The sequence below is a fragment of the Pimephales promelas genome, chromosome 9, assembly GCF_988280905.1.
Source record: "Pimephales promelas chromosome 9, fPimPro1.hap1.1, whole genome shotgun sequence".
NCBI lineage: Eukaryota > Metazoa > Chordata > Actinopteri > Cypriniformes > Leuciscidae > Pimephales > Pimephales promelas.
This window is the reverse complement of record NC_142777.1, coordinates 26,532,116-26,556,054: the sequence shown is the minus strand read 5'-3', so window position 1 is coordinate 26,556,054 and position 23,939 is coordinate 26,532,116. Positions and strand designations below refer to the sequence as shown.

The 23,939-nt window shown below is 38.4% G+C and overlaps 1 protein-coding gene across 6 annotated transcripts in view; it reads right to left on the bottom strand.

Moving 5' to 3' along the window:
* Window positions 1–23,939, bottom strand: part of diaph2 (diaphanous related formin 2) — a 453,020-nt gene that overhangs the window by 345,825 nt on the left and 83,256 nt on the right. The gene's annotated exons all lie outside the window — the stretch shown is intronic.

Genomic DNA, 23,939 nt, shown 5'->3' with positions numbered 1-23,939 from the left:
TGTTATGGTCTTTCATGTCGTGGCCTGCAGGTGATTTTCCACTCAGCTCCTAAGAAATGACAGGTGTGACCTTTCAACAGCCAGCACATCTTTCCTCACCTCAAAACCATCTCCCTTTGCCCTCCGAGATGCGCATCGTCTCGTCGTCCGTGCCGACTCCTGATGCAGGGATATGCACTAGCACACGGGACCCCGCGCCACCCCAAGCTACATGGTGCGACTAAAGGACTCGCATGAAAAATAGATCACCTAATGCCTTCAGATAGAATCATTCATCAAGGATAGAGGGAAAAATTCTTGCCAGCGAGTAGCTTGCTGTGCTATGTATCATGTAAAATATCTGATACACACAAAAACCATGCCAAATCCGAGGGCCGCAAACCTTCTCCCGCTGGTACATCGTTTACTGGCTTTTTGTTTTCAACTCTATCCCGAGTCGGGCAGAATCAAGAGTGGGCTTGTCTTTTAACACAAAGCAATTGTGTCTCACGGGGAACGAGAGCAGGAGGAAGGCCACTACCCCTGGAGACAGTAGCCATGCCAACTGGAGTTGAGCAACTAAAACCAGTTAACCTTAGTGGCGGCAGTCCAGGCCCACAGGTACGCTAGGTAATGATCTGTCCCCATTTACCCCACCCTCTGTTGATTCTGAACCGCCACAGAGGAACTAGCTTGAGTTAGAGGGCAAAAGTCATCTGCAATGGAGCACTATGTGCAAGATGACTTTCTGAGCATTTGTTTCTTTCTACCACAATGTCTGCACAACACTTCTGCCTTCTTCGGTTAATATAGAATATAGAGTATATTCCAAGCAAATTATATTGTATATAATTTCATTTGCAATAGAGCAGGTTTTTATAACTAAATCATTTACATTTACAACTAGAGTTGTCAAAAAGTACCAACTTCAGTACCAAGTGTTAAAAATGTGACGACACCGAATTGGTAGCGAAGTCAGTACTTTTGACAACAATTTTTAACCAATCAAATCCGCAGAATAGGCTTTATGCCGTGCGTCACGTGACCAAACCGGAAAACGGGTCTCATCGCATCTGCTTGTCAGAGAAAGTGTTAACGGCCGTAAGAACTGACTACGATATCTATGGATATTTAAGGTAATCAGCTAACCTAACTAGTTCACTTTGTTATTGGCGTTTTATTCCATTTAAATATCTAAACGTTACTGTGAAGAATAAAAAATATAAAACGTTTAAATATTAATCTGCACATGTGAGGGATCTTGTTTATGCTAATCTTTGCTCGCTCCTTTTAAGTTATCTTGAGTAAAACCACAAACAATTTCATGAAAAACATACAAAAGACCTGGACCGGAAGCGATTCGACCTGTTTTACAGAGAATGCGGAAGTAAGTTGTGCATAAAGCCTATTTGTCAATTCAAATCAAAATCAATAGGAAAAACAAGGCATTTCATCTGTTTTTCTGTCAATCTATCATGTACTGATAAAAAAAAAAAATCAATTTCAGATAGAAAATTAGGAGAAATTTCAAAGCCTGAAGGTTTTTTTTGTTTGGTGCCTGAAAACATGCTAATGAGGGATGTCCAGGAACAAGCAGAGTCTGCCAGCGGAGACATAGTGGGTGGAAAACATAACACTTCAGAGGCTCCAATACTAACAAAACGGAGACAACTTCAGTTTTTGCCTAGACGGCTCTAATTGCCCCCCTACACAAACTGACTCAAGCTGTATGTTACCCGAGATTCATAAACCTTTGACAACACTATTGACAGTAGGGATTCATTGATCCCACTGGGCTTTGTTTTCTTTTCTTTGAGATTATGTGTGGAATTTCAATTGTGTTTGTGCTATAACAATGTAAAAAGAAAACAACAAATATAAACCATAGATAGTGTGCCAAGGTGAGGGGGAAGTATCTGAAACATGCAATACATGTTCCTCTCTATCATAAGTTGAGCTGAAGATACCCTGAGGACTCTCTTCTCTCTTCAAATTTACTTCATCAAACCCTGAGTTCTTACAGAATTTGATAATCACATTCTTTTCTGTATATTTCTCTAGGTTTTTGAAGCTATAAAATATTGGTCCAGATGTGTGCTGAAATGATATCCTTCACTGCCATCAAAAAGAGGGACAAACAAGCTACAGAGACAACACAAATTGAATTGTTAACGAGTCGAACCGCAATGCTTGGTTAGCTGTGATTCTCTGAGGCGCTGCACACCGTCGATCTGTCTGTTTTGTCTCCTCCCGTTGGCATGTTTGAATTGGTTAAGCCGAGGCCGGGAGCCCAGGAGTTGCGGGGGGTAAAACGCTCTGTGAGAATTGCGATTTTGTTTCAAACAGGCGGCTCTGGGAACAAAAGCTTCAAAGAAGAATCTGACCTGACTGCTCCACCTGTGTCCTGGCTTTTTTTTTTTTTTTTGTGCAGTGGAATGGGAGATGTTGTGTTTGAAGGATGCTCATTTAGAGGATGCTCTCTTTTGGCAAGCAGGTCCACTGAGATTTTCAGAGCATCTAGAGATCCAGCACAGCTTGATTCAGATCCGGAGACAATGGAAAGACTATGAAACGGCAGAGGACGAGAGGGAATACACAAGCATGTTCCTTCGTACAAGCAAATGAGGGCTGGCATTTCACACTGTTGTTGCTGATCTGTTTATCATTCAATTTCCCTTTTTCGCTCAAACTCGCCACCCAAAATACAACCAGAGAGAGAAATAGAGGAGGACAGAAAGTACGATGCTCAAAATGTATGACAGGAAGTTGGCTGTAATGAAGAGAGAGCAGATGTTTCAGGGTTTCAAAAGCAGGCAAGTTTCTTTATACAGATGAACTATACAACCACATCAAAAAAAACAAAAACAGTGTAACGGCTATAAATATTTTATCTTCAACAGGTCTGTACATGGAAACGATCTTGAAGAGAAGAAAACACATGCTTTATGCCATTACATTTATAAACAAAACACACTGAAGCTAAAGGACAGGACTTTACAGGTCTTACATGATGACAAAAAAGCTATGCCTTCATCTGACCCACTAAGGTATAATTTCATTATTCATTATCAAATGCCTTAGTGATTCTGTATTTATTACACATATATCTTTTGTCAGATTTTATTTAAAGAAATTAATACTTTTCTTTAGCAAGAACACATTAAATTGATCACAAGTGACAGTAAAGAGATTTAATGTTACAAAGGATCGTCAAATGTCAAACAAATGCTGTTCATTCATATGGATTGATGCATCGATCAAACGTCTAACGATACGATGAATCGATGCCACATTTAAAATACCGATATTGATTTCCAGTACCTTTATTTTGACACATCTTCGCTTAACAGCAATCTACACATTTCCGCTATTTTCACACGTTTTCGTTTACTTATACTGTCTGCCGGTGTGACTTTATAACGTTCATTTTTAAAACTGAAATAGAAGCCTGACAAGATTGACTGAACCCTAAACATGTTTTGTCAACTGTCGGGGTGGTTAATCTGTCTGATTTCCCGATTTGATTTGATTACGATTAACATTATTGAAGTCCCGATTCGATTACAGTCGATTTTCGATTATTGACGATTCTCGATCAGAAATTTTTGATTTTCCGTTTCTCAACTGTAAGTGAAAATACACTACTAAGTGAATGCAGTATTTAAAAAAAAGTCAGCTGCTGAATTACTTATTGAGTAATAACAACTCAAAGCACTTTCTGTGTCACGTAGTTATATCTTCACAATTATTTGTATATGTTATGTAGAACACAGAAATGAATACATCACATTGTGTTTTGACTCATCAAGTTGAACTAAACAATAACAAATAAATGAAAGGATTATTTCCTTTAGGAAGTAGATCAGAACCAACATACTGTAGAAATTGGACAAGGGCAGCAGGATGTTCGCGGAGGAGTTATAGAACAGAATATCAGTATTTTAATAGATATCTTTACAATTATACCAAACAGAAAAAGCACAAACATTTGTTTGACCAGCAGCAAGAGCAGCACATTGCAAAATAATTTATTTACCACCAAATCAATGCACAGACAATTTGGATTGCAATCCTTTTTAATAAAAATTCATTCTTGCATACACTTGATCTTGCATCTTTCATTTTCATAAATCATGTTATTTTTATTTTTAAGTTACTTGTATTTATATATATATATATATATATATATATATATATATATATTACTTAATAAAAACTTAATAAAAAACAGCTGCAGTTTGATTGATTATATTTGTTAATATGTAACTGGTTGTGTAAACTTGGCACATTATATATAAATATCGATAAATCAATCGATACAGCCCTGAATCGAATCGAAACGTAATCGTATTGCAAAATATTTTGAGGTATCGGCAAATATTTTACAGTATTTGCCGCTGGATGAGAGAATCGATATCATATCGTGTCGTGTCGTGATGAACTGTCGCTTTACACCCCCACAAAGAATGATGGTTTCCACAAATATATTGAGCAGTACAACTATTTAAAATATTGATAATGTTTCTTAGGCACCCCATCAGCAAATTAGAATTATTTCTGAAGGATCATGTGACATTTCCTTTGTAATAGTGTGCATTGATCATGTATAAAAAAATTATTTCATGTTGAATTTAAATTTGAGAATTATGTCTCTACAGCCTTCTTCTGACAAGGCCGGGCATTTAATGGCTTTACTGTACAGGCTGTGCTCATGTACACCAAGACTGACAAGGGTAAAGTGAAATGCAGAAGCTACCCAATGCCAACCATAAAGCCCTTTGAGCTAGAGAGCTTTACAGCTCCGGGCCCACACCCAAGGAAAAAAAATGATGGAAAAAAAAGGATTTATAGTGGTCTCTACTTGCCTTTTACCCCCAATATTTGCAAAGACGAAAACAGATGAGGAAATTATATTACGGAGACCATCGATCAATAGCCACAAATATTAATACTAGTTTCCCCCTGTCCCCACTCCCCATATCTCATCAGATCTGTGGTACCGTCTGACAAAATGCCATCCCTTCTCATTCATTGTGTTCGCCGACCCCGTTCCCAACTCTCTAATAACCATAAACACTTCCACACACATAAAACACCACCCCCATGTACCACCCCCAGCCACCAGCAGGAGAGCAGGGAGCAGTGTTTACAGGGCGAAGCGTCACTATAGTGAATGGCAGGGATGATCACGGTAACCTCCGCTGTGACAGGCCAAGCAGGAGGCAGCTTTTACTAAAGACATTGATGGGGAATCTTTTGCCACCGCAGATAATAAAACCTTTTTCGAAAGGAATGTGGAGACAGAGGGTGTATCAGAGGTGGCATGGCACGCACACGTCTCACGTCACGTGGATCTGTACTTAATCTGTATTGACACTGACATATTTCTGGAAAAAATCACCTGTTGCTTCACGTTTTCATTATTTTTCATCAAGACTTGAAAAAAAGCCCATTGTCTAGGGTGATTTCAGTTAAAACTGCTGAAGGTAACTTTTGTAAATAATAATAATAATTTAATTTTTACATATTTGTTAATACTGTCAGTATGTCCTGACAGTAGAATATGAGACAGATAAAAAAAAAAAAGAAAAAAAAAAAATCAAGCTCCTCTGGCTCCTCGCAGTGGTCCTATTGCCATTTGCAGAAATACACCACTCCCGGTCAGAAACAACCAATCAGAGCCAGGAGGAATGTCTTAACAGTGTCAATCACGCTTGTGTACGAGCTGATCACATCCCTCTCATGCAAACTCAAACTCAAGACAGCTGTGCTAATGGCGGAGAAACAACCTACTGTAAACTGCAAATTTCTTAAGTGGCTCAATATAAATGCTGTGTAGGGTTACAAATTTATTAAAATGTTTAATTTAGATTTCCAATACTATACTATATAGAAGTGTATTATTGTAAATTTTGTAACTAAGGTAAATGTAAAAAAAAAAAAAAAAAAAAAAACCTGCCTGTTCTTGCCTGTTAAATTAATACAATCACCTTTCGTTTTAAATGGTTCTTTGAATCCCTGTCTCAGCGTTTGGAGACTATCACCTTTTGTCATTGAATAGTCCGGCAGATTAGTTTCTATGCACTCGAATCACCTTTTGTTTTAACTAAGTTTGAATATTAATACAAATTAATAAAATGTAAAAAAAAAAATTAATTAATTAGTTAATAAAAATATAATATGCTGATGTGATAAGGATTGGTATCACTCTCAGTCTAGGGCAGGTTTCTAAACCAGTATACTTCATTTACATGCTTTGTTTCAGAGTGTCTCCACCTCTATGTAACCCCTCCCCCTTGTAAGGTATATAAACAGTCTGTATTTTAGTTTAGTCAGACTTGGCTAAGATTTTTGGACGAAGCAGACTTGACGAGGACTGCAGCTACCAACAGCTCATGTTCTCAATAAAGAATCTTGCTGAAGACGACCAAGTCTCTAGGTCTTCACTTCTGAGTTTCCTACACTTTAGAAGAAAACAGTTCACAACAGCTGCAATGTTATAAAGTTACATTACATGTATTGCAAAATACGTAATGATTTGAAGACCAAGTTTGTAGTCAAAGTATGGACAGGCCTTAGTAAAGTATGTCGTTGATGTTTCGTCCATACACGTGAATGTGCCATAACTGTTTATATTACCGTTTAAATTTTCTTTTTTCTATGCTAATAAAAAAATGTATTACAGCGGAAAAAAAAACTTTGACCCTTGTACCAACACAAACAAATAAACTGAAATAAATAAAAATAACCAAAACTAGCCAAAATATGATACTGATATTATCCACTCAGATATATACTATTATACTTTAAGAAAAGCTTTTTGTGGAGCCGTTAGGCATGTTTTTGACACCAATCTCAAAAACTGAATACCAATCCAGTCTGCAATGAAGTCATCTTCACATCTTTCCAAAATGCAAGCAACCTTGAATATGAAATATGATAGCTATTACAGAAAATTACCAGGCTTTGTGTTAAATTCGGTTACACCGTTCATACTTCTCCCTTAAGTGCTGGTAAAATGATCCCTATGCCTCTTTGTATTCGTGCCAAATCAGATTGTGTCTTTGTACACTAAAGCAGAGCTCTGAGATTAACACGCAGAAAGGTTTGTCTGCTTGCTATGCACCAGTGACGAAAATGATGTCCCTGCCTCGGTGGACACAAATTCCCTGGAATTTAATCACCTGAACACAAAGAGCAGTGGAGGAATTCAGTGCTTTCAAAAGAGAACTAACATTATCTCATTCAGGGTAAGACAAGCATCACACACTTATCCAACAATGGGCCAAGTCGAACAGTAAATTGTGCTGTATAAGTCCATAAAATGTTTTGGCGATGTAAAGCTGGTTAGTGTCCAGGCAAAAAGAGTTTATCAAATAGGAAATTGTCTATTCAGTGAATTAAAAAACAAAGTCACTGGTGCACAAATGTAAAAAAAAATAAATAAATCTCGTTTGCGTGAACAAGGAGCTCAAATAAATTAAAACTAAATATAACAAATAAAAGAGAGGCAGGAAGTGATAAATGAGAAGAAAATGTATGCGTGTTGTCAGGATAGAAAAAAAAGAATGAAAAAAAAGAAATGAGATAATTAAAGTAGTGAGAATTAAGGAAACAAAGTCAAAGAATTAAAAAGAATTAAAAACTCATTTCTCAAATGTCTCTGCTTGACTTCTTCACTGATGCCATTAATCTTCTAATGAAGATTTCCACCAATTCCCCCTCATCTAGGTGAGTATTGTCATAGATTTCCCTCGATGGCCACACACTCCAGAACCAGTGCAGTCTGAGTTTCCACCTAGTCCGGCAGACACATCCCAGTTCCCTAATGAAGACGGTGCATCCAAAACAATGAAATAATTGACAAGCCCCACAGAGCCTTCTGGAAAGACCCCCAGTTAAATATTCCATGCAAATATTCTGTGTAGTGAAAGAAAAAACAAAACTAATACAGTAGAAAATAAACTCACTCCTTGAATATTAAATTCTGTCTTATCTGTATCCTTGACTTGAGAATATTACCAAAAAGCAATTAATTAAAGGCAGGGACTTGACCTTCAATGTGCACAACAACACACCCCTATGCTGATGGAGACTAGAACACATTAGCTGATGTGAGATTAGAAAGGAAAGAATGAATTAATCAGCTCTAAGTGTGGGATGAGAGGAAGGGTGGAGGATTAGGACAAGCTCTGTATTTGTAGACTTTGGAGCAACTAGACCGAGGGGGAGTTTGTCTGCCCCACATTCAAACCTAAAACTCTTTAGCCAACATACTTGAATTCCAGTTTAAAAGTTTGGGGCCTTTCTTGTTTATGTGAAGTACGTCTCTTATGCTCATCATCAAGGTTGAATTTATTTATTTAGTAAATCAAGTTATATTGTGAAATATTAATCCAATTTAAAATAACCATTTTCTATTTTACAGTAATATATTTTAAAGTTTTATTTTTTTTTCCTGTGATAGCAAAACTGAATTTTCAGCAGTCATTACTTCAGTATTCAGTGTCACATGATCCTTCCTTCTAATATGCTAATTGGGGCTCATAATATTTTGTGGAAATCGTGACATATTTTGTTTCAGGATACTTTAATGAATAGAAAGCTAAATAAAAATATGTTGAATGTGTCCTGTCTAAATAAAAGTATTATTTAAAAAAAAAAAAAACAAAAAAAAAACTTACTGATCCCATACTTTTGCATAGTAATGTAAAATTGTAAATTTTACAACTTTGTGCCAGCAGAATAAATAAACATTTCAGACAAAGTGCTGGCTGGGGAAGACTTTTTAAACAATATCTCAAAATCTGTCATGCTTCAGAGGTTTACAAGTGATTGGCACCCTGACACCCACCCACCCACATCAAAGTTTATTACAGTTCATCACCTTGCCACCAGCAGAGTAATGACATTTAGTCAATCCTATAAAACCCTGGCAAACCTGCTGGTATAAATCAATGCTCCTGCACCTGCGCTTCACATCCGTAACTCAGGCCACATTCCAGATCATGTTAGATACCAGTCTTTCAAAGCGCATGCATGTGTTTTTGAGCGAAAACATCCCCGCCACCCCCTCCGCCCCCCAGCAGCCGTGAAAAACAGGATCAATGTGCATCTGTGCTGACAAGCAGTTAATAATAAATCCCATTAGTGCAAGCCAGAAATCATTTATTGTGCTTTTTCACTTCCTGATCCATCAGCTCCCTTATCCTGTACTCTTGCGATAGACACATAGACTTCAACTGCCCCCAGAGTCTCAGGGCAAGGACTCAGGTCCGCTAGCTGCCACAACTTGTTATTTCCTCATCAGATATATAGCATAGTTTATACAACAATCCAAAATGTATAGCTCTCCAATGCAGCACAGCAACTGTTGTGAAGAGCTCGCGGTCAAGCGCAGTCACGGATTGCCCTCTGCAGGACACTGTGGTGAACTGCGGGTGAGAGAGAGAGAGAGAAAGCGAGGGAGAGTGAGAGAAATCAAGATAAAGAACAGAACTAAAAATGAAAGTGAGAAAAACAGCAAAAGGACAGTTCAGGGTGACCGTTTATATCAAAATATCTCAAACGCAAGAAAGCAGCGCTCCTCATACTGTCATGGTCTCTGTGCACAACACACATCCATCCACTCGCTCGATGGATAAGAGGACTGGATTAATCCCGGCACTGCAGAAAGGTCAGAGAAAAGGGCTGCAAATGTCAGTGCAGTTGCAAGGACAACCTCTGCAGTGACTGTTGCCACACGGCCACCATCAAACCAGAAACCTTTGTTTGTGTCAGGTATGGAGGCATCACCAGTCACCACCACAAAATCAACAGGATTGAAGAGCAGTCAATAAGCACCATCACTGGAAACCGTTTGACATAAGAATGTGCCGGTGAACGACCAAATTCATTTTATGATGGCCACTGAAGACAAACTGAAATTCATCAAGACAAACATCTGCAGAGTGATGTTTATTTCATTTATTTTTAAATTCCCTGACTTGTAATAGCTAAAATAAACTGAGAAATGGATAAAAAAAATATATTTTCCTTGCCTGCAGGTGTTTGTGACAGGAACCTCATAACCAAACATGATGAACGCTAACATGATGAACGCATTGACGCAAAAATTGAGTTTGTCTATAAATACAGAAGAAAAAAAAATGTTACTATAACACCAATGATGTTTATTTCATTTTTGGAAAAGCCATATCCATTTCATAAGCTTAAATGACAGCCAATTTAGACATTTTCCATGCTGTCAGTTAATATGCAAAACATAATCAGAGCCATTTCCTTGGTCCCTCAGTGGTGTGCGCCGTGGCACGCTGGGATAACTCTCGTCATGTTGCGTTTCCCTAAACTATCAGCATTATTTACTGTTCCCGACAGGTTGGAGCGAGGGGAAAGGCGAGGAACATCAACACCCTCTCGATTGCATTACAAATGTGATTGACAGGCTTATATTGGCTGGAAAAACTTGCCACTGCATCCTAATTTGCAAAGTCAGAACAAACTCTGAGAATATCATCTGCTGAAGAGAACAAGACTGGGAAAACAAACTAATGAAGGAGTCTTTTTCTGCATGATTTTCCTTCAAATTTCACCCACTTTGCACTAGTTCGCTCAGTTTATCTTTTTCGGCATTTCAGTCGGCTGCCATCCCCTTAACACCAGCTTCCCAGTTCTCCATTAATATGGAAGTGAAGCATCTGTTATGGTCTCACTCAACAATTAAAGTGTGCATTCTCCTTATTAAAACAGAGCTCTAGAGGAGCGCCGGGAAGAGACCACTTCCTGCTATCATAACACAGTGTTTTCACACTTAATAAACTACCGTGCTGATACCAACTTAACCCATTTCTCTGGATCTGAGACCATCAATGGAAAACAGCATGTTTTAGCGAGGCTGACCTTAAAGCTTCTGGCTATAGCTGCCATTCAAGCCATATACATTTCCTTCCTTTGAATGAGGATCAATGAAATGAAAAGTGAAGTAATATAAAAACGCATGTATGCTTTATTTCTTTAATGATTATTCCTCAGGCAACTATTTGCAGCCGCAGTGTCTGCCAAAATATTTTTTATTTTTTTTCTATATGGACGAACTCATGAAGGATCCAAGCAAACTAATCCAGCATGTAAACAACAGTTAGTAAATCAATCAAGGTGAAGGGGTGAGCGACAGTGGCCATCTTAAGGGATTTTACGATTGTGCAATAAAGACAATAGGGAAGAGACAAAAAAAAAAAGTTCAGAGTACTGATTTTAACAGACTGATTGCTGTGCTAAAAAATGACTACTGGCATAGCCTGCGGTGTTTGATTAGAAACAGCTCCCTCGTCATCACAAGTGTATGATTATGGCATTAGGCCGGATTCTTTGACATCAGGATTTGCAATCAAGAAATTGGCAGAGCAGATCGATGACGACACCTTGTCTAAAAGGAGCCTGAGAATCAATTAAGCAGTGGCACACACGTTCAGACATAACTTTTAATCTTCTAATGCATCACCGTAATGTCGGGCTGGAATATCCGGACCCTTAAGAGAAACCATCGATCCCACACACTCCCAATGCTCGTTCACTTAAAACGTTTCAGAAACCTTCAAATTTGATGGCAGTCAAAAAAAAGAGAGAAAAAAAGCATCTCTCTCTCTCTCTCTCTATATATATATATATATATATATATATATATATTAGGGCTGTCAGTTAAATGCATTATTAGCGGTGTTAACGCAATCCCATTTTAACTGCGTGTTTTTTTTTTGTTTGTTTGTTTTGTTTTTATCACGTGATTAACGGCCTTTTTGATCTAGCAAACTTTGTAGTGTTTTTTTTTTTTTTTTTCCACATGCTTTTGCTTTGATGCTTTGCTGCGCACCGCACACTGCATTTCAATGGCTTGTGCCGCGGAAGGGCGTTTTGTTGCATCATCAATCAAAGCGGAAGCGGATCGAGCTAGACCGGAAACAAAACAACAGGCACGGCGCGCACACTGGTTTAGGCTTGCAAGCCAGGCAAATAGTAGGTTAACGTTACGTTTTGAGTGGATGACGATCGTGAGACGCCAAAATGATGCCAATAAGATTCTGAATGGAAATTTTTACTTTTAAAAGATTGCCAAATGGTTCAACTGACAAGACCGAAGTGATCTGTGCGTTTTGTCGTTGTATACTGAGCTATCATCATCGTAACACATCCAGTCTGAAATACCACTTGGTGATTGCCAAGCACACACACAGCTGATGCGAATTCTCCGCCCCCTCATCAAGATCAGCACCCTTTTATTGATGGACAGTGTTACATTGTGTGAAAGATTATTTGCTCCAAGTGAGAATGTTAGTGTGAAATTGAACACAGTCTATGCCAATGTTTTCAATAAAAAACATTTGCACAAAGCAAGCCGATCCACTTTTCCACGTTGATAAGAGCATTAATATGAGAAAAATAATAATGGGGCAAAAAGAAATGTGCGATTAATTGTGACAGCACTAATATCTCAGATAGCAAAAAAATATCCGCACAGCTTCTTTTTGCCGCCGTCCCTAAGCTGTCGGCTATAGGTGCGTCCCGCTGACGTGTTTGCGATTACGCCATTCTGACGCTTCTACTGCCTCCAGAGCAGTATCTGGGATATGTATATATTATTAAAAAAAAGATAAACTGGAATAATTTCTTGCATAAATAAAATCTCTGTGTAACTATTGCAACAGAATGGAGAAACCAGGTGTGACAAATGGGCCTCATGTTTCATGTGCTACTCCTTTTAAGCGTGTAGAAAAAACTGAAGCAGTAATTGTCCAGGGAGTAGACGAATCAATGAGAAAGACATATCAATAAACATCAGAGCAGTTGCTCAAGCAGACAACAGTACATTAGAAAAAAACACCGCAGGGACTAGACTTCCACAGGCATCCTATTACGTGTCCATGGGTGCTGGTAGTGATTTTAAAGCTACGATGCTGAACTATAACTATAAAGTACATCTGACCAGATATTTCAAGTTTTCCTCATTGAATTAGAATATATATATATATATATATATATATATATATATATATATAGTCCCATTACCTGCTTAATGGGAATAAAGCAGTGACTATTACATGAAAATTAAAAAGTCTGTGGAATGTCCACACTCAAGCATTATGACAAAGGACAGAGAAACCCTTTGAAAGCAAGGTATAGTACAAGGGCAACCATTGACTCGTGACTCGAGTAAAGAAATTACAACTCAATTCACCGTTAAAGAAATCTCTTATGGTGAGGATGTTGTGGCACAAGAAGTGGGGAATTGAGTTGAGCCTTTCGCGTGTTGCGTATCAGGGCTGTGTGTGCGGTTCATTCAAGCAGGAGCCCATCTTTTCTTAATCAGCTCTGCAGTGACAGGAAGGAGCGAGAGGAGGGAACCTATTCTGACATTGCCGTTTCAAATGCGCTGTGGCATCCATCTAACCAAGCAATTCCAAAAAGTGTCTCTGATCCGACCACAGTCTTACTTCCTCTATACACTCCATAACGCATTTTTCTGTGGTTAGGTACCATCCTTGCATCAGAACTAAATGAAGAGAAAAAGAGAATGTAGGGAAATGAGAATGAAGAAAGAAGACAGACCCAAATTCAAAATTACGAGTAAAAATTGTTTTGGCAGGTTACAAATATAATAATAGGATACAAATATGTACTTATATGTTATTATTAATGTATAAAAATAATAATAAAAAAACATGGCTGGTAATATATATATATATATATTTGGCCAGTATATATATATTTTTAATCCACTCCCAATTTGGACAATTAATGACTATGTTATGAGGCTGTTTGCTTGGTATGAATAAAAAATAAAAAATAAATAAATAATATTAATAAAATTAAATGAAAATACATGGAATTATATTTGAATGAATGAGAAAGAGTAGTTGTTCCCATGCACACATGCATGAGCCAAAAAACAAAGCCACTGGCCTTAAGGAAAGGAACATATTGCTTTCTCAATTACGAAAGGAAGAAGAAGAAAAAAAAATCAAGGAAAAAAAAAATCAATCTTCCCACAAAGGAGGGGAATAAATAAAGCAATAACTGAGTTATGTTTTTTAGATTAAAGGCAAGTGGGTGGATCAAGAGAAAAAAGATGGAGAGAGGTTGAAGCGAAACCCTTCCTCAAACAAAAAGAGCATGTCTCTTCTCAAAGCACTCAAAACTATGTCTGAGTTGCAGCTATCTCAAGCCATCTTATCCACCACAAAGCACTATGCCGCCAGCAAACAAAACTTTTCTTTGTAACAACAATACGGCTTTGCATGTCAGTCATGCACTCATTGCAGAAAAACAAAGAAAAGGAAGATGATTCACTTTTCTGCAAGACAAAGGCAAAAGCACAATAATCTCCACCAAAGGCATGGCTCTGCCCGCCTGAAGTTCTGTTTCAGATCCTCCAAAGAGATTCTGATGGACTACGATGCAAAGTCTGGCCCAGTTAGGCTCAAGATGGTACGACTCCTGAGAGCGTGAGAAAAGATTACACCGAGGCTCAGAGAGCAACCCAATTACAAGTGACAGTTCTCTTAATTTCACCACAGAGGGAGTGTGGTGGAACCTCGGAACCACAGTCGAACCCCATTACCACCCGGCTTAGCCCCATTTCCATTAATAACTGTTGCTTGAGAGAGTTATTTTAAGGGAGGAAGGTGTTGTGGGAGAGCTTGGTGCTGTATGGAGCGTGCTGAGACTAAAGATTTGGGTCTGGCACTATGCAGCACTCACATCTGGGAGAAACATTCTAACAGGCTGGAAAGAGGAGCCCCTCAGGCCCCACGCCTTCTAATCTCAGATGAGCTGTCCTAATTAAAACCGGACTGAAGCTGGACAGAGCTGTCCGTCACACTGGGGGGAAAAAAAGTCACAAGCCTTTGGCCATCCAGCAGACAAGCGCAGGCACCACAGCTCAAACACCATGCAAATTTATATATCACCCAGGCCTGAAAAACAGGACAGAATTCTAACAGCAGTGTCTACAGACTTGAGGGAATGATGTTGTCACTTACAATAAAATAGAATAATATTAGTACATCCCGATTAGTTCGAAGAGTAATATTTGTTACATGTAGGAAGTGTTTTCAGTTGTTGCGAATAGCCAGTGTAAAAAATCAATTAAACTATACATTTACTTACATATACACTCCAGTTCAAAAGTTTAGGGTCAAAAATATATTTTTTGTTGTTGTTGATGATGAAATGTAGAACTTTATTCGGCAAGGACACATTACACTGATCAAAAATGTTTATAAATGTTTGTAAATAAGTCAAAGTAAAAATGTTTATAAATATTACAAAATAAAATAAGAAAATGTTTCAAATATATGATTTCTGAAGGATCATGCGGTTGCATTAGTTTTGCCATCACAGAAATAAATTACATTTTACAGAAAACTGTTATTTTATATGATATGTTTGATCAAATAAATGCAGCCCTGGTGAACAAAGGTGACTTACAACAACATTACAAAAAATACTATATATATAGTATATATAGAAAATATTACGTGCATAAATATTAAAAAACACATAATTTATTAATACAATTTTAACTGAAGTTTAAAAAATTCAAATGCTGTTTATTTTTTATTTATCAATAAAGCACACATACACATTTAAAATGAAACTCCTAGTATGAGTGTTTATTTCAGAGGTTCAAATAAAGCAGCACAAGCTCATTTGAGAATGTTTTGAGCACCTACATAATAAAAGCAGCTGACTGTGACCTGGAATGTCTTAACAGAGATACTTTTGCAAATTCTCGTATTTGTATTTCTAGGTTACAGCCTCACAAAATGTTTTGCCTGAGCGTGTGTTATTAGGAGAATGTGTGGTGGAAATATGGCAGTGAAAAGACTTCATTGAGTAGCAAACATCTCTTTAGTTTTGCATGAGATGTTCTCATTAGCTCCCTTAAACCTGTTTGGTAGATTATTCTCTTCTTTTGGAGCAATAACATCTCTCTTCCCACCCCACGTTTGCCTTATTTTTTGGGTTTTCTTATTATCATCTGTGGAGCATAGCCTCATTATTTAGTTTTTTAAAGCTAGTGAAACAGACAAGACACAAATAACCTTCATAGGCAATGTCTTTGTGGGATACAGCTTTGTAATGCCCACTCTCTTTATAAATATGCTAAAGATGTGCTTGTGATATGGAAGTTAGCATGACTTACCATAACTACAAGGATTTGTAAAGAAAAGAATCGATGCGATACAGTCGTGTCTAATAACTTGGCGGCAACATTATCAATGACGAACATGATTAGGAAGAAGGTACAGCATAGAGTCTGAAGTTCTAGGGAAACCACTAAAATTTGCACCCAAACAGACACTATTCAAGTACTAGAACAGGTGAATCAATGGAGGCGTACAGCAAAGATGGAAAGATGAAAAAAGATAATTTCAATGAATAGCATTAGCCCTTTCGATTTCCTAAGGAAAAAAAAAATCAATGGTCATCCTGCCCTATAATGACAGAGATCACCTTCGCTTTACCGCCCAGTCCTTAGCCCTAGAGCTGAATCTTCCTCTACAAGTCCAAGCTGGCTGTGCAAGTAATAGGCAGTCATCACAAAAAACTGCCTTTGGTCTCACTTTCTAAGGCCAAAAACTCACTCCAGCAGAGGCAGAGCCGGCTCTCTCGTTGTTATCCAACTCTGTCATTTCATGCTTAATTCTCTTACTATTGAACTGGATATAAAGTTCCCCTCACCTCCCTGCCTCTGCTTCTTAGCTCGGCGATGGAGAGGCATGCATTCAGAGGACATGACAGAGAAAAACACACCTTTCAAATGCACGATTGCACGCCCAACTTAACTGCGTGCCATTCTGTATTAGGGTATGGTGGAGAAGTAATCTGTCTACGACATGCACGCACACACACGACAGGCCAGCCTCTGAGACGTACACACACACACAGCCCACTTCTCGTGTGTTACCGAGAGGAGGAGGGAGGGTTCGATATAATGAGCTTGTTCCATCACGACTCAGTGCCAGAGTCTCTCAGTGGCGCTGTCTGAGGGAAAGCAATGTGCGCTGCGCTAACAGATGTGGACTTTCAGCACGCACAAACACAGACACACACTCCAGCACGCTTTCCCATGCATGAAGAGCGGCCCCTGGGACCTGACTGGACAGCACACATACACTGTTCCGTCCACCCATGTCCATTTCACTCACACTCAAGAGCACCAAGAACCACAAACACACTCACATGCACAACTACACACACATACGGTGCAGTAATGAAGGCGGCAGCTACTGTAGCTGGCATGTTTGTCTGCCCAGAGAAAAGCTTCAGTGATGTGCATGCTTGTGTACTCATAGCATAGGAGGCTGCGGATTTATGGGCTAAATCATCAGCCCCCTACGGGCGCTAAATATCTAAATGAGGAAGGGGTGAACGGGGCCATATCGATGTGGGGAGTCCATGTGCTGTTGCCATGGGGACCCAGAGTGTCACTCAGCATTCAGAGTCCTTGAATTCTATGAGCTAATTCTACAAAATCCATGGACCACTAATTACTTATATGAGACTGGAGAGAAGAAAAGGGCACACAAAAATTTCAATTCTGTCATCATGTAAGTTTAGAACAACATGAGGGTATGTCTATATATATACACACAAAATATATACATAAAATTACATTTTAACGTATGTATAATACAACAAATGGTTTAGAATTAAAACATTATTTCATTAGAAAGCTGGTACATTATTATTTCTTAATAATTCTTAATGGCATTCTAGGTTGAAATGATTTTGAAATGAGCTGGTCACAAATGATGACAGTTTTCATTTTGGGGTAAACCATTCCTTTATGACCTGTGATAATTAAAAAAATAATAATACATTTACACATTGAAATTTGCACCTTGCCTTTCTTTCTAGTTTACAATATGCCATGGTGTCATTATACCCTTTGGTGCCACTCTGTTTACCTCCCTCAAGCCCAATAAACAAATGTTATCCTGCCCATGCAATCATCTCCAAAGTAATGCAACCACTAAATTATTCATTCTGAGTTCCAGTGGCCTCACCTTATCCAATCACATAAATGCAATATATAATTCAGCACGAACTGCTGCATTTCTCTTATTATGACTTGCGGTATTATGTCATGCCCGTTTCTGGAATGTTTTCCAATAGTCATCAGGGTACATTAATAAAATGTCTTTGACAGTGAGATGTATTCATTACCAGTGGACAAGACAACAGAAGGATGCTGGTAAAAGCCAGTTATTTCAGAGGTAAAGTCAGCCGTCATTAAGAGACACACACATGCTGATGCAAAACAGTGCTCTACACGGAAATCTGGCCGAGCCAGATTATTATTGTGCTCATAATTAGTCACACAAAAAACAGCCAGTTCATCAGAAAACTAGGGTTAAAGAGGAACTTGGCAACTCTAGTCATTTTTGTTGTCGCAGGTCTTCTCATCGAGCTCCACCTATAGCTGTGTGGCGTATATTTTCACAACACTAACATAAAAAACCTTACTTGCGGCACCCTCCTCCCACTTTCTACTGCTGCACATGTGCATTTGTTATTATCGGAGCCGGCCGAATTTACCGTGTGGAGCTATGTCTACCGGCTGGGTAATACATCATACACAGTATCATAGAATTATGTCGAATTGCCATTAAGCGGTTTGTGTTTCTCGCTCGCTCTCGCTTCTCACGTGACTTCCTATTTCCAACTTACCGGGACATTGGTTTTCCACTGAGGAATGCTGAGGGGAGCGGGGAAAGTCACCATGCTCTCCAGAACAGGTTATTAAACAATTCAAATTATTTCTAAATGGGGTAACACTTTATTTCGATAGTCCACTTTAGACATTCTACTAAGTATAAGTAACTTTTCAACTACATGTCAACTAACTGTCATTAGAGTATTAGTAGACTGTCAGCTTAATAACTGTTAACACTTTATTTTGTTGGTACCCCAACAGACATTCAACTGACTATAAGTAACTTGGTGACTACAAGGAACTTCAATGAGAAAACTATTAATAATGACTCCTCAACTAGGTTTATATCAAAATCTTCATGACTGCAACCAAAGAAAATCACACTTCAGACAACAGAAACAGATGGTCAGGTAAAAATCTATGACTTGGTACATTGCGGATCATCTCGACAGTACTTGTGCAACATCCCAACTAAATTATATTTTGATAAGTAAAGAGGGAATACAGTTAGTGTTAAGGTATTTTGCTAAAGACACATGCAGACAGTTTTAAATAACTGAACTTTTTATTATTATTATTTAACAGAAACTGGGCTAGGATTTCTATTCCCCAGCATGCTTTCCCATGACACTCGAAAGAGAGAGTAAATGCTCTAGTGAAGTGTTTTATGTGTTTTGTGCAAGATTAATGTTAAATTGAAGATTCATTAGAACTTTATATTCATCAAATTATCCTGAAAAAAAAAATGTTTCAGTTTCCAAAAACTATTAAGCAGAAAAAAAAAACTGTTTTTACCATGACTAATAAGATATGTTTCTTTAGCACCAAATCAGCATTTTAGAATGATTTCTCAATCATGTGATCATCTAAATTAAAATGTTTTTTTTTTCTTTCTTGCAATTTGTAAAAATAAAATATTTTTTTGTTTTGTTCAAATAGTTTGTTTGTTGTTGTTTTTTTATTTGCCAGACATCCTACAGGCAGCATGTGCATACACAAATTGACACATTTAAGTTGTATTCCTCTCTAGATGTCTTAAGCACAGAGTCAACAACACTTTGCAGTTAAGAGAGTACACACATTTCAGAAAGCCCATTACCAAGCACTGTACTTATTCCGATGCCTCCTATAACACGGTTCACAGCATCTCCTGTGCTTGATTTACTTCATGTTTAGCGGCAGTAGCCAAGAAGACAGCGGAGTGAAAACTACCGAGAAGGTCATTGGTTCAATCCCCTGAGCTGGCAGTGCGCAAATCAGCTGACCTACCCAGGAGCCATTCCGTCATTGTTCCATAGTACCACTGGCCTTGTGTTGACCCCTCTTCTCTTTGAGCAGGCATGAATGTGTACTCTGTTTAGATCAAGCTCAGCATAAAAGCTTGTGAATTATGGGTTTTGGACCAAAACCCATAATTCACTAAATCTGGAATAAAAACAAATCAATGCAACTGTCTTTTTTTAGGTTTATTTAACTGCACCATCGTAAAATATCTCAAATCCCATTCGCACGAATTGTGATAGTGCGCAGTTTGCTTAAAAACACACTACAACAAACTGTGCACCCGGCAGTGTTCTTGCCTGAAAGTCCTTTGTTCAATAATTAAACAAAGAAATGGATGGAGGGACAGATGGAAAGAGTGGAGCAAGTGACCAGCACTGATTCTTAGTGTGTCCGTAGGGATAGCAGTACATTAGGAAAGCTTTTCTGGAGACAGATGACAGGTCTCAACCGTAGACGTTGCAGACAGGGTAAAGAAGCTGAACTTGAACCCTTCTGACTCCTTTCTGCCTGCTCTTGATGCACAACTATCACCATGAGAGAAAAAAGCTCTTTTCGGCTCTCTCCAAGTGTGTTAATGTGGCCTCCTCAAACGTCTCTCTCATATATTCTCTCTGGGATCCTTTGTGCTTCTAGCCTCCATATTTGCTTTTTCTTTCACATTTCCCCACCCTTCTTTTTCACTCTCTCTAGGGAGCCAACAGCATGCCGCCAGGCTCAGGTCTTTGCCGATGGAGTGATGGTGTAACACAAGCTGGGCATGTGGGACGTAGGCCTCTAAGCAGCAATTGTCTAATGTACAAAGCTCACCTATCTCCATCCCAGCAATCCTCTCCTCTCCTCTCCCCTCCCCTGCATGGACACTGGGAGAAGTGCCGCCACATCACCTTACAATGCTTTTCATCACTCGGTGACAGCGCGTCAACTCCACTCCCCGTCACCAGCACACCATACATACTGATGTTCGGCATCCTCGGCTGTGCGCCGCTTCAAAATCCTGCTATGTGACATCTGGATAACTTCACCTTGTGCATTGTGTGCTGATTTCCTATGACACACACATATTCATATGCTGAACCCCTGTCCTCAAAACTGGTCATGGCACCAGGGTGCGATAATGAATGGGTTACAGTGGGTGCGTGTGAGAGAGAGAGATCTCCCAATCCTCTACAGACCACCTGTCAACAGCAGCCTCCATGTATGAGTGACTGGCTGTCAGTGTCAGGGCAGCATACCTGCCTTCAAAACAACCTCACCCTCTCCCACAATTACTGCTCCACATTATTCAGCCACCCAAATCACTGACGTGCACAACAAGGAAAGAAAAACTCTCTCTCTTTATACCTACTCTATATCGCTGTATCTCACTTTCTTCCTTTTTCTCCATGAGTTAAAAAAGAAACTCCATGGTGCAATTTAAAGCAATAATTCAACATTCAAAAAAGAATCATATTGATCTAAATAAAACAGTATTTAAAAACAAATAAATAAATGCAAAATAGAAATTTTCCAAAAAGACAACAAAGCATTTTGATCTGTAAATGGCAATATCTTTCTTTTGAGAAAAAAAAAAAAAACTTTTTTGGAAACCATCACCTATACTCAAGTTTTCTTCAAACATAACATGAACATCTGAACTCAAAATATTCTGCCATATATATTTATTTGAATAGATGAGTCATTTCATTCTGTGAAGCCCATAGCTTCATCCTGTCTATCACAGAGGATAAAAAATGACAGTAAAATCTATTTATGATGTAACAAAAGATTTCTATTTCCAATAAATGCTGTTCTTTTGAACTTTCTATTCCTCAGAGATTCCTGAAAAAAAGATCACAGTTTCCACAAAAATGTTCAGCAGTAAAACTGTTTATAACATTGCAGCATTGACAATAGTAAAAAGAAAAGTTTATTGAACACCAAAGCAGCAATATTAGAATAATATCTAAGAGCTGTTGAAAATTTGGGGCAAAAAAAAAAAAAATCACATCACATGAAATAAATTATTTTAAATATATGAAAATTGTAAACAGTTAATTTAAATATATATATATAGAAAAATACATGTATCGGAAATTGTAGTTAGTTTTAAGCTGCAGTCCGTAGCTTTTTTGGGGTAAAAATTATCCAAAATACATATTTGAGAAAATACATAACCAGCCAGTGTTCAAAACTATCTCGATTCAAACCATTTAGCTTGTAATAATGTTTTAATTCCAGTGGTACTGGTGGATTTCTGCAGAAGATTCGAGCATGTCTTTGCGTCATTACGTCACATCTGAACACATAAAGAAGGAGTCTCGGCTACTGTAGTAGGCTATATTGCATGAGGATGTTGGAGGTGGAGATTTATAGCATTTTCTCACAGCACTTGATATAATTAAACTTATCAATGTGATGGTGGATCCAGAAAGGCTCAAACGACAATCACCAGTGACAACTAGAGATTCACCCGCTGTAAAATGCAAAAGACTTCGTTTTGACTTCGGAGTGGCTACAGAAAAAAAAAGAGACTGCAACCGGACCCATGCGAAAACAAGGATACATATCTGAAGGACATTACGTGTAGTCACGCACTGCTTGCTTACGCTGTTAACGTTAACAATTTAAGAACAAAGTATAATTTGCACGGTTTTGCATGATATGATAACTCATAAGCGGCACAATTTACTGCAATGTCAGAACAAAAGTGGATGTTTCTTACTTGTTCGGATGACATTTTCCGATGAAAATTATTGTGTTGGTCATACCTCCAAAATGAATAATCTATGATTCTGAATGCCAGTATCCACACCAGCGCAGTAATTGACAGCCTCACACTCTCCTCAAACATTGTGTTCATCCATGTGCCGTGCCGAGGGTGTTGAAGTACAACTCATGTAAAGCTGATAAATCGGCAAATTACTGCAATTGCAGATTTCGAACAGAGATGGCGACAAAGAGGAAAAACTCCAGACTGCAGCTTTAATGTACATTGTTAATAATATTTATTATTTAACAATCGTTTTTATATAATAACAATATGTCCTCATTAGATGATATCTAGGTAAACATATGTTTGTGTAGGTAGGGACAGTGAGGAGATGCTTTCAGTGAGAGCAATTAAATAGTGTTGCTGTCGCATGGAACGCAATCAGGGAACCCGAATCTACAGGTAACCTCAGTGGAAAGAATGGTATAAATGCACAGGGCTGGCTCGGCATTGCATGTCTGCTCTGGCGGCCGGGAGTGAGCTTGTTAAAGTTGATTTATTAGGTCTTGGTTTACACAAGCTTTCCTTGGCAATGCAAGGTCAACTGTAATGGCCCTCTGAATGTGAATAAATCTACAGCTAAGCTAAACCACCGTCCTCTCTCTTTGTTTGCCTCTCTTGGGTACATCTGCCAGCTAGGGCATCATTTCAGGCTGATCGATCTCTCTGTATGCAAGATTTTTATTTACATTATCATCCTACATTATGATATTGTATCTCAGAGAGAGAGAGAGAACAATTCTTGTGTTGAACAATAGTGGGTTTGAGGAGGCCACATTAACACACTTAGCAGATCACATTACTATGGTGAAAAGGAGGATCCTAGCCAAACAAAACATAAAAAAGCTCACATCATCATATGCCAAACTCACAGTTTATTCTCACATTTCAAAAGAGAAAATCTGTATAAACAACAACAGGAGAAAACAGTCCCCAAATCAGTGTTTTTTTTTTTTCTTTTCTTTTCCTTTGTCACTTGCTCTATTACATATTGTGCATATCAAACATTCTCTATAAAGCACAAGGGATCAAATTTATTTGTTTTTGGATGTGAGGCATATACAGGGGGGAAATCATTTCTTTCTTGTCGGCAGAAGTTGTTGATTCTGTTTTGACGCCGCTCCATCACGCCTGCCTGCCCCCTCATGACATCCACGTACACAAACGGCAGATCATACAGAAAAGGGGATGTCAGGAGACAAGCATGAT